Source organism: Pteropus alecto, unplaced genomic scaffold, assembly GCF_000325575.1.
Source record: "Pteropus alecto unplaced genomic scaffold, ASM32557v1 scaffold50, whole genome shotgun sequence".
In the NCBI taxonomy this organism is placed as follows: Eukaryota; Metazoa; Chordata; class Mammalia; order Chiroptera; family Pteropodidae; genus Pteropus; species Pteropus alecto.
The window spans coordinates 6245855-6258099 of record NW_006431918.1 but is presented as its reverse complement, the minus strand read 5'-3'; the positions used below and the strand labels follow the sequence as shown (position 1 = coordinate 6258099).

General features: G+C 34.3%; 1 protein-coding gene across 7 annotated transcripts in view; it reads left to right on the top strand.

Annotated features, from left to right (window-relative positions):
- Nucleotides 1-12245, top strand: part of ARFIP1 (ADP ribosylation factor interacting protein 1) — an 81481-nt gene that overhangs the window by 60033 nt on the left and 9203 nt on the right. The window lies entirely within an intron of this gene.

Here is a 12245-nt window from a genome sequence, read left to right as displayed (position 1 = left end):
GCCTGCTGTAGGCTTCATTTAGAAATGGATTCCTGCAATAACAAGGTATCTAAGTTTTGGTTTTTAAGTAAATGATATATCGGATCTCATGTTTAACATTTCTTCCACTGCATGTGTACTCATTTTTTATGAGGGGGTTGCAGTTCTGGGCATGGGAGAGCCAGTAGCGAGCACAGTACAGAGTAGCTGTGGCTCAGTCCCATGGAGATGGGGTCTTACCATTGCATGTTGGTGGTCCCCTTGTGCCTCTCACATCCTCTGAAGTCATATAAGCCTTCAACTCTGCTTCCTTCTAGGTACCCTCTTAAAGTTATTCTTCCATTCTTATTGTCTATTGATATCTTCTTGTTTTCCTTAACATTTCATTAGAAACTCTTCTGGTTATCTTAAAAGTTGCGGAATTATACATTTCCTTGAGACCTACCAAGTCCAGCCCCTTTGACTACCCCCCTCTTTTTTTTAGCTACAATTGGTGAAAAGTATTCATGTGAAAAACATTACAATGGCAATAAAGGAAACTTCGGCAGAGTTATGAGATTGCCCAGGATCATTCAAACAGCACAGTGCAGCCTTTTAGCATTCATTAGCTGAGCACATCAGATGGCATTCGTTTTAGTCATTCATATATATGTCCATATAATAGATCAGTTATACTGTTTGATATTACAATGGATAGGAACATATCAATACCTAGACATAGATGTGTATTTTAAATATAAAAATACTTTTGACATATTGCCCTATAATGGATCAGCACTAGACAGTGTGGTGCTAAATGAAGTATGCTAGAATCTTTTGGGCTCTGTCCAAAGCTAATTTGAAAGGGAAGAATTTGGGGATTCAAGACCTTTGCAAATAGGGGAAATGATTTTAGGACTAATCTATAAAATGACAATTGCATTCCATTGGGATCTAATGATATTGTGTGGTATTCTGTGGATAGTGAGATTATGGATAATTTTTGTTTTCTATAAATTTTTCTGTGTTTTGGACAATTTCTTTGAAAGATTGTATTGCCTTTATAAAAAGGAGGGAAAGTTCTTTTGGAAGAATCAGTACCCTTAAACCATATATGCCTATATGATTCTTGCCAGAGTAAGTAAAAATAAGTACAATTACACAAGGATAATAATCAATGGCCATTGACTGCTACTTCTTTTACTGTAACTATTTTTGAAACTTGGCAGTAGTAGATCTCCAGATTTAGATACGAATCAGGGAAGGCACTTCTTGTCAGTTATCATGCATTTGACATATATTCTCTCACTTAATCCTCATAACAACCTTCATTGCAGTAGCCATAGAAAGGAAAGAACTCTGTGATTTCAAAACTGAGCAACAAGGATTGGGAAATCAACATAGGAAGCTGGTTTAGCTGGAAGGTTATGAGGGAGGAGGGATGGGAATTTGTTCAGTTTAACCTCGGAGTTCAAGATACTGAAGTGGTGGAAACAATTGGTAGGAAGTTAATGATGTAGGTTTGCAGTTTGGATGAGTAGGGTCAGGGCTTCAGAGATAAAGGTTTGGAAGGTATTGTTTGAAAATAACGTTGTCATTGTCACATCCTCTCTTCTGTTGACTTTTCTTACTGTAAAATAAAAACATTAAATTGTTTTTATTCTCAAAGATTTTATGTTCTTAAGTGGCCTAGAGACATTCTTCGTTTTTGGCTTTACATAGTTGCCATCAAGCTAAGTTTCAGGGTGAACTCAGTAAGCAGCAATGTCTAAAATAGACTCTGTAAACTCTGACCTCTTTATCTTTTTTATTTAACTCTTCAAAACTATAAAGAGATCATGTTGGTTTCTGTTATATTAAGCAATAAATAACTATCATTTGGATGAAGACAGATCCATGAGAAAACTTCTTTGTTTTTTTGTTATTGTTGAGCAACTTTTACCCTTTTTTATTATTTAAAAGCTCTTACAAAATGAGGAAAAAGCAAGCCTTTAGGCCGCAGACTGTCTATCATCCTTGTTTGCATTCTTGACAATTTGAAATGCTTCAAATCGGGGTGTTTTTGGTTCTTTTGTTAAACTACAGCCGATTTGTGCCTTAATATCTCTTAAAGGCAGTTGTCAGATAATCTGCTTAGCACTTGATTTTTAACAAAATGTAATATACTCTATTTCTTAAGTATCGTATATTGAATTTTTTAAAAACAAAAGTTTTTAAAGTTCTATGAAACATCGAGTGTGCTATTTTGTAATTTGATGATATCCTGAAGGTTACTGCTTTTTTTGAAAGCTGTTTTGGCAGCTTTTTGGAGGAGGCAGTGGGGACTTTTTTTTAGTTCTTATGTAATGGCTTTTGGAGTGTCTTCCCATAGCAACAGTTCTTTTCTAAAAGGAGACTCTGGATAACTAGACACCTAGTATATGCATAAAGTAAAAGTAGATAGTCATTGAGTAAAGTACTAAGAACCGTTCTTGTGTCTATTGTAGTAAATTTTAGTGGCCAAACATTGTGAGAATGTTTTTGTTTTGTTCTTAGAACTTCTTTTAAAATCTTTTTGAAAAGGACGGGAGATAGTCTTAGCTATATTTTAGAATGTTGAGGTGTTTATATGTAGTTAGTGTAACCTACCTTCTCTGGCAAAGCAAAGGGAATAAGTGTGTAAAATACACACATTCCTGTGTATGTTCATGCATTGATGCTGAGTGATATGTGTACACATCTATATTTGTCATAGATTTCTGTTTTTAGAAATAGTTTTACCTTTAATAGAAAAACTTGTATTCTTTTACTATTAACAGTCTATACTCTGTGCACCCCTCACCCCCTGTGATATATTGTGTTTATCTTTAACTTAAACAACCCTTATTAATCTCTGATATTCTCTTCCTTATTTACTAAACAACATTGAGTTGCAAAGCATTAAGGACAAAGTTAATTAGGCTCTTCTAATGTTTCTCCTTTCATCAATATTTCTCTTTTTCTACACCTTTAAATAATGTAACTTGAGCTGTTTTGTGGATTGAGGCAGTTTATTTACCTTTGATTGTTCCTTTCAAGGTTCAAAACAAAACATAGTCTACTTTAGTAAAGAGAAAAAAAATAGACATTTCTGGTGCTTTGTAGACTTTGTGTGAGAAAGGATACTGGGCCTTCTTTAACAGCCTTGTTAATGCCTAGCAATGGTGTAAATGTATAGTCGTCATTTATTTAGCAAATGCGTGTTTGCGTTTCTTCCCAGACTTAGAGGTACACTGAAGGCAAGTGAAGGAGATGGAAGTAAATGAGAGTCAACTAGCATGGCGTAGCAGGGCAAATCCTGATTACCTCACTCTTTTCTTTAGTGAGGACAAAGCATGCTCTCTCAGAAATGCTTCTCTTGTTTACAGTGTATACTGCTTACATGGACAGAGGAAGCAAAAATTAGAGGAAAATAATGCAAATCATTGTGAGCGACCCATGTTTATTTTTTTTAAAACATTTCATATGGCTTGGAACCATGTAGACTGTGAAAAGAGTAATTTAAGATTGTTTCCCTTGAGATGACCATAATTTAACTTAGGAATGGTAAATCTCTTCTCAGGGCTATTAGGTATTAGGGAAAAAAGAAAACTCTGAATATATCAAAAGATTTAGCAAAGCGTTTTAGGATATAAATAAAAAGTAAGGATCTCATTAATTTTATTCTTATTTTAAAAAGGATAAAATCTACTCTTACTTTAAGGTAATGTCAGTTAATTAACTATAACCATTGCATGCAGTGTTTTTTCCATTATTATATTTCAGTGACTTAAAGGATGGCCAGAGCCGGGGCAGGGGCAGAAAAAGATGGAGCAGACTTGGGGTCTGTCCTGGACACATGTTTGATTAATATTGCTACATAATTTAAAATTCTTTTCTCAAAAATTGTAGTCATTCTGAATCTTAGGTTGCTGAAAAAACTGTTGTTTTCACTTATATCCTGTATATTAGAATTTTTTCTAATAGATTACAGACTTATTTTATATGCATCTTACTATGAATTTAACTTTCAGAGAAAAATCCAATGAACTAAAGTGGTGAGACAGGAGAAAGAGGAGAATACACCGAGAATAAACCTAAAATAAACGTACTCATGTAATATGAGATAGCTGTATATCTAGTTGTGATGACTCAGTGGCTTTATGCAAATATGTACTATAATAGGAAATACTCAGAGCCTAGTACATTTTTGTAAAATATGCTGTAAATGTTTGAAAAAGCTTGGAGGGCAAAAGTATTCTTTGTCTACTAAAACTTCTCTTTGAGAGGAAAAAATACAAACCTCTGAATTTAAAAAATAGATACATGCGAGACTTTAAGGAACATGTTAACCATTACTTAATATGTACAAGCAGATATGTTCTTGAAATCTTTTTCCCCATTGTCAAAAGAAAAGAACTTAACTTACTCTTGATACTTTTTAAATATCCATTCCAATGACACCGTCCTCTTTATTTCTATAACTAGAGGCATAAACAGTATTGCCTCTTGGCATTTGCTCAGAGGGCAAACGAAATTAAGTTCTATAGGTAAAAGAACCTTACCTGATTCAAGATAAAAAGAAAAAAAAATAAGTGTTTATGGGTTGAAAATGTAAACGTTTAAGTATAATAAGCAACCTTAACACTGCAAATGTGATTACCTACATTTGGATCCTATGAAGCATTCCTTTACCCGTGCAATTTTACTTTGAAACTTAATTCCTGAGTTTCGTTCATCATGTAGTTTGATATAATTCCATACTGTTTTTGTTCTTTTTTCATTCATTTAACATTTTTTAAGGTATATACTGTGTGCCAGAGGTGGGGGATGACTTTTTTCCCACCTTCTAAGTTCTTCTAGCTGGGCTAATAATCAAGTTAACATGAGACAGAGTACCAAGAGAAAATGTCCAAATTTATTATTGATGTATGTGGGTGCGGGGGGAGGGTGGCATAAGAAAAGAGACCCAAATATGCATTGGGTAGTTGAGGTTTATTTGTCATTTTGGACAAAGGAGAATGGGGTCAGGGGTCTGGGATTTTGAAGAGAAAGCAGGCAATTTATAGGTAAATGAGAAAGAACAAACATGTGGTAAATAAAATTTTGCTGGGCCACCCAGAAACAATGGGACACAGAGGAATGTTCAGTAAACAGGCTTGCTTTGCTTGTTTTCTCCCTGTCTGCCACATTTGGTTTATATTATGATGTGAAGGTGATACTGTCTTCCTTAAGCAGGTTTTCTATTCTATCTGAATTTCTTTAGGCAGGTAAAGGGAAGGGTCAAAGGTTCTTTCTGAGTCTTTTCTTTCTTTTTACTTATTTATTTTTTGAGTCTTTTATTTCTTAATAACCAGCCTAAAATCATTATTTCAAAAGGCATAATTTTGGTTGTGACTAGTGCTTTCAAGGAGAAATAGTACATGGTCAATTAAGAGTAAACAGGGCAAGCTTCCTTGGGCAAGTGTTGAGCATTAATAGGTAAAGTGAGAAGCAGAGAGTATTCCAGGTAGAAAGTATAGCATGTGTAACAGCCCTGTGGCAGGAGGGGGTGTGGTATGTTTAAAGAATGACTGTGACTAGAGCATAGAGAGAAGAATGAGAGATAAGCAGGGGCCAGACCATGTTAAGGAAAAGTTTATTTTAATATCAGTGGGAAGCCATTGAAAGAATTCTTGGCAAATAATAGGACTAAAATATGGAGCATAGATTTCAGTGGAACCTAAAAGTGAATATAGTAGTTTAGACAAGGGGTGATGGGAACTTGGATAATGTGATAGTACATAAGGATGATTTAAAAGCCTCCCAGGAGTGATAGCTTTAGAATTATGAATTGCTATTTTTATAGATTTGACTTGATGTTTTGTTTTGTTTTGGGGTTTTTTTGTTTGTTTGTTTGTTTGTTTGTTTGGTGAACCGAAGGAATCAAGAGATACTTTAAAGGTAAAACAGAAATACATGTAAAATACTGAGAACAGATTGATATATAATTGGCACCTTTGACATTTTATTTCTTTATTCAGCAGATATTCATTGGTTGCATTTTTTATGCCAGTCACTGGGTTAGATAGTAGAAATATGGACAATCTTGCCATCATATAGCTTACAGTCGAGTAAGAGAAATAGACATTAACCAAATAATTACATAAATACAAGCTAATGTTGTGAAGAAAATAGAGGGGTCATGTGAGAATACAAAGAGAAGGTGCCTTGGCGTGGGGGTTGTGGAAGGCTGGCTAGAGGTAGTGACGCTGGGGCCGAGACCCAAAAAGTTGGAAAGGAGTTAACTACAGGTGTGCGGAGGAAGGGGGTTTTAAATAGAAGGACTGAGGAGAGTAGCTGTGGATGAAGCTGCACAAATAGATAGGGCCTACACAAGAAGGAAATGACGTCTGTGCAGGATTATTCGTTGCAGCATCACCTGTAATATCAGAAGAAGAGAAACAACCCAGCAGTTCAGCAGTAAAGGAAGAATAGGATAAATTGTGGTGCATTTATATAATGGGATGCAAAAAAAAAAAAAAGAAAGAATAGAAATGTAATTGATAGGTCCTCAAAACATACTATTAAATGAAAAGGGGAAGATGCAAAGCAGTGTGTAAGAAAGGAGGAAAATAAGAATGTATAATCATATTTTGTGCTTGCATGAGGAAAAATCAGAAGAATTAACTTATTAAAATCAGTTGCCTATAAGAGGAGCAGAGTAGTTGGAGATAGTAGTGGAAATGAGACTTCTCATTATATTTTTTATATCTTTTCAGTTTTAATCTAACCTATTCAAAGAATCAGATTTAACTTTAAAAAAAAAGAAAGTATAGCTAGAAAATATTTGTCTTTTAAATAATATGCCTTATCTTTTTTCAAAATGAGACTCAACTAGATTTCCATTTTTTACACATAGTCTAATATATATTTACATAGCCTATAATTTTTCTCTTAGCTTTAAAATCAAATAATCAATTCTGTGTTGGAGACAATAGAAAAATAGTTAACTTGCCTAGGACATGAGTTCCCTACGTCATTCTTAAGTGACAGATTGGATATGGGGTGATAATAGTACCTTTCACTTACATCAGAAAATAATTTTGTTTGCTGCTGTTAGTGGTTTGGCTTGTAGATCCCTTTAAATTTTTTTCTAAACCCACATGGAGGAGGAAAAATTTGCCTGTGGTTTGCATTCTCTACTTTCTCTCTTTAGAAAAGAGACAGAAGTTAACTATCTTTATATAAACTATGCAACCAAAACAAATGTGTTACCAGTTGAATTTTAAATTAGTATCACCTAAGCCATACTTATTCAGAATCAATTGATAATCTGAAAATCTATCAATAACTCCCTATTTGCGGCTGTGAAGTGGTGAACGAGGGGGAGAGAGCATGCCTAGCTAACCAGTCCATACAGTCAGTCTCTCTTGTCTGTTGTACTAAGATTTGCAGCATGTAACTTTTGTGGAGGAGAGGTATTTTGTACACAAAATTTAAAAGCCTCCCAGGAGCGATAGTTTTATAATCAGGAATTGCTGCTGTTTTTATAGATTTGGCTTGGTTCTTTTTGAAGGGGGTTGCGGGGGGGAACTATTATAAGGTTCTTGTGTTTTCTGACCCTTTTGGTCAGAAATGATTAACTTATTTGGAGGTAGGGTTTGGGTTTCAGTTTTCTGTTGTACGTTAGAGGAGGGAATTGTTTGGTCCTTTCACTTCGAATGAATAAGATTCACTTATAAAATTCACTTCTTAACCATTATTGCTGCAAAGTAGCTGTTTTATAAAATGGTTGAAAGCTGTGTACTACTCAGATCCACATTTCCCTGATTTGGCCAACCTTGGGATCACCCAAGTCAATTTGCCATGTTTTGTAATACAGTTGATTTTTTAAGTGATCAGTGTAGAATTTAAACAGATCACTGATAGTCTGTATTGGTTTTGGTGGCAATGGCATTACTGCACTTTTTTTTTTTAGTTCTTAGTAGTTACAGTCTTCGATTTACTTAAAAGTAAAACCTTTAATTAATATTTCTGAGTAAAATCTTAGAAGACACTAGCAGTGTTTAAGAATTTGACTTTGCATTGTGCTTTTTAACCTTTCCTTGAAGTAGTCTCAGTAATGACTCAGCACCTTGTTGTTGACCATATATGTATTCCTTCCACGACTTATCTACATTTTGCTTTGTTAGATTTTAAAAAAATCATTTGACAACTGAGTTTCTCCTTTATTTCTCTTAAACCTCATAGCATTCTGCTTTTCTGTCTTTAAGTTTTTAAAAGATGCTCTTTTTAATTTAATAAGTTTTTTAAGGTGCTTGTTTTGGGCTATTAGAATATCTAGTCCTAAAAAATATTGTATGATTTATGTTACTTGATATTTCCCCCAGCAACTTGAAAGTTTCTTTCTTCCCCTTTGTATTACCATTGCGCCCAGAGCCTTCTCCCCTTAAAATACAGGTCTCACCGTGCTGTGAATGCTCGCTAATCTAGTTCTTCCCCTGGAAGCAAGCTCCATGGATGCATCTTAGAGCATTCCCTTCCTACCATAAGTGAATTGATAGATGCTGATCTCTGAGTAATCTGTATATGGAGGAAGCTCTCATTAAGTATTTTATATAATATCTATTTGTATATGTATCTAATCTATGATCTGGATGATCATATACTAATATACAGATGATGAAGCTAAAGTTCAGAGAGGTTAAGTAACTTGGCTGAAGTCTCACAGCCAGACCAGGATTCAAATGTAGACCTGTGTGACTCCATAGCCTTGTTTTTGGTTAACTGAAATGAAGCTGTAATGCTGCTCCAAGTAAAGTTCTTAAAATAGCAGAGAAAAGATGCATCTTTGTAAAACAGAAGCCATATTGGTTACATCAAAACCTGGAGCTCTTGGAAGGGAGGGAGGAAGCAGAGGGAGCTAACACCGTAAACCGTAAAGCAAAAGGGAGATAGAACTTTTTAGAAGGGGAAGAAAACCTGTGCGTTGAGAATTTTAATGTATCACTGGATAAAGAATTATATTACCACAGTTTTGTGTCCTGCCATTACTGGAGTTTACAGATTATGAGTTATCAGTTACTTTCTTTTTTAAAACAACTGCCCTTTTTCCCTTTTAGGATGTTTTTTTTAAAACCCGCTTCTCAGTGATTTGTTGAAACCTATCCCCATGACTCAGAAAAATAAAATCTGTTCTTCTACCTCTACTTATAGTTCATATTTGTCTTTCCTTCTCTGTCTCCTTTCCCAGTGCCCACACCTTTATTTTTGATAGTGCTTCTCTTTCTCAACTGGTGGTTTCTTTAACATGACAGGCATTTCCCAATCTATTACAAAATAATAAAATCACAAATCTCATAAAATACTAAGACAGATATACTTCCCTGCTTGTTATTCTTCTGGTCTCTTACTGAAGAAAAAAATCAATGATGGGCAGAGAAATGTATAATTATACATTTTTAAATAGGAGTAAAGAAAGGAGTTAATACTTTACACATTAGTGGTTAGAGATGTCTCACTAAAGAATGATTTCGTTCCAGCCATTTGTCACATGTTTAAGACAACCTACCAACTCAGGATGGTTGTACACCTGATGGTTGTATAATATAAACACCTGTTTTATAGAATTATTGGGAGAGCCAGTAATTAATCTGAAGTTTAACAGTTATAACTAAATATATTAAAACTACTAACTAGAAATTGCCTCTTCTCTATTACTTCAGTACCTTTGATAAGGTATATAATCTAAATTTGATTTGGAAAAAAGTTCATTTGGTAGAAATAAAGTACCTTTTTATGGTTTTGATGTCTGTGAAGTAATACTTCAAGTTTTTCAGTCAGTAACTTTGTAAATGGTATTTATTGTCTACTGATACATGCTGTGTAGGCAGGAGGAAGTTTTCAGTGTATCCACTTGGCATCACCCTGCTCTTAAAGTTCTCTTACCCAGTTTCTGTTTAAAACTCCAGCTTGTCTCTGCTGTGCTAGTCAGTGTCGAAGTTTGTTTTTCCCTTTAACAATTAAAGTATTGTATGCCACATTTTAGGTCATTCACTAGATGTTGCCATAGTGGTTTTGCTTATGTCTGATCTGCATTGCTCATTGTTCAGCAGATCTTTATGAAAATTCTTTGTAATTGAGTTCACAGTGATTTACTCTATTTCTAAATTACTGTAATTGTTTCTCATGTTAGGTTTTGAAAATTTGTCTAATTTGTCATCATCCTATTTCTGCCTAGAATTGTTACCTCTATCTTCTTTTGCTTCTATTTTAAATGTTAGCTTTTCTGTTGTTATTTTATTCTTAAAACCACTTTAAATCTTTCCTAAGTTAGGTCACACATCAATAAATAGTTCAATATAGATTTTTCTTGCTCTGTAATTATGAAAAGATACATGAAAATTTAATATTGTATTCTTCATAATTTTAGAAAGAATTAACTTCTTTCATCTGCTCCAGCCCTTGTAGTAGATCCTTATTCCTAGGATGTTTAAATAAATGCAGCTTCAGGGCCAGAGACCAAATTAAAAAGGAAGTTAAAGTATATCCTTTCTGCATTTGTCATTTAAGTGCTCTACCTTTCTGTTTTTGTTTGTTTCAGACTTCGTTTAAAAGCTTTCCAAAATCTTTATTGCTGTATGAATAGAGGCAGGTTAGACCAGGTGAAAGAACATGGGCCAGTCTTGGAATAAGACATTCTCGAGTTCTCCAAATCCCAGCCCATCCGCTTCCTAGCTATCTGACCGTAGGCAAGTTACTCAACTTTCTGAATCTGTTTTTTTAACTGTAACATGGAGAGAATAGAACACTGTAGAGTTGATGTAAGGGTAACATTATCTGCCACTTAGAAAGTGCCTCACAAAAGGTAGCATCACCCACCATATCAAAGAATAGTCTACTAAAAATACTTGGCTGATTGATTCTATATGCTCATCACTTCTCATGATCTGATAGCATAAATATAGAATTAAATTGAAAAAGTATTAATGACCCTAAACTATTTCCTCGAACATTTTGGCTTTTTGCCACTTCTTCTAAAAATAGGATTTGACCTTTCTCCTACCTCACTTTCTTCCTCTCCCGAAGCCAGTTCTGTTTGAGAAGCAAGAGTCTTTCCTAGATTGATCGTTACAAGGCCAAATAGCCTAGTGGAGTGAACCTGATAAATGAGCCAAATAAAATAGTACTTTTAAGTCTTGTTAAAACTGCTAATATATAGTGGCAACAGCAGAGCCATTACTAAGATTGCAAAAATTAGTTATCTTTAAAATTATATTGCAACTGCTTTTCTAATATTACTTCATTCTTCCCTTTAATTGGTAATGATTTATATTTATTTAATAACCAAAACATCCCTAGGATTCCTTGTAACATATCAGTCAGAACTGCATTGAAGATATATGAATACATATTATAGTGTAAATTAGTTAATCAAAAATATTAACTAGAAAAGCAAAATATTTTGTTTTTGATTTATTTTTAGAAAGTATATTCATATCAAAAATTGGTTTAATTTCCCCTTTTTTTTAATTTAGTAATGGTTCGATTAGATAAGCCAATACCATTCTTATTTAAATTTGTATCTGATTTTGAAGACAAGCTACCAAAACTAAAACTTGTATTAGGATATAACACATAATCAGTGCTAATAGAAAAATGAGATAGGTTATCTGCTTTGATGTAAAATAGCTTCTGAGATTAAAGTGGCAATGAAATTTTCTATTTATAATTATAAATTGAAAATTATAAATTATAATTGAAAAGCTGTGAATCTGGAAGGTTCTCATATACCAGGGAGCTGCTCTGAAGTGTGAGTATACTTTTAAAGGCTTTGCACATCAACCTTCGCACAATTACTGGAAGAATGTTTTTGTGAAGATGGGTATTTATCATTTTGTGGTGCAAACTAGAATGCAGTCCTAAAAAGCACCCTTTTTTCTTGGTTTCCCATGGGTTGTTTCACTGGGGGCTGGCCTAGGGGACCATTTTAAAAAGAGCTAATGCTCGCATTTTGAGGCTTTGTTAGTGAGCCACCAAGACTTCCTCAGCTACAAGAAGAGGAAGTGCCTCTGTGTTGAGTTTGTCAGCTAGCCCAGGGAGTAGGGAAACTGGTTTATGTTGTTGACATTTGTGGGGTTAGCTAAAGATTGTCTGATACCCATCCCACTTCTTTCTGACTCTCTAACTTTCTAAACTGTTTTAACAGCTATCTAGAGATCCAGTACTTGAATAAATCCTGTGCTCTGCTTTTATTGTCTCCTCTAATTTTAAAATATGAGAATTCAAATGCAAATCAAAAAAGTTTT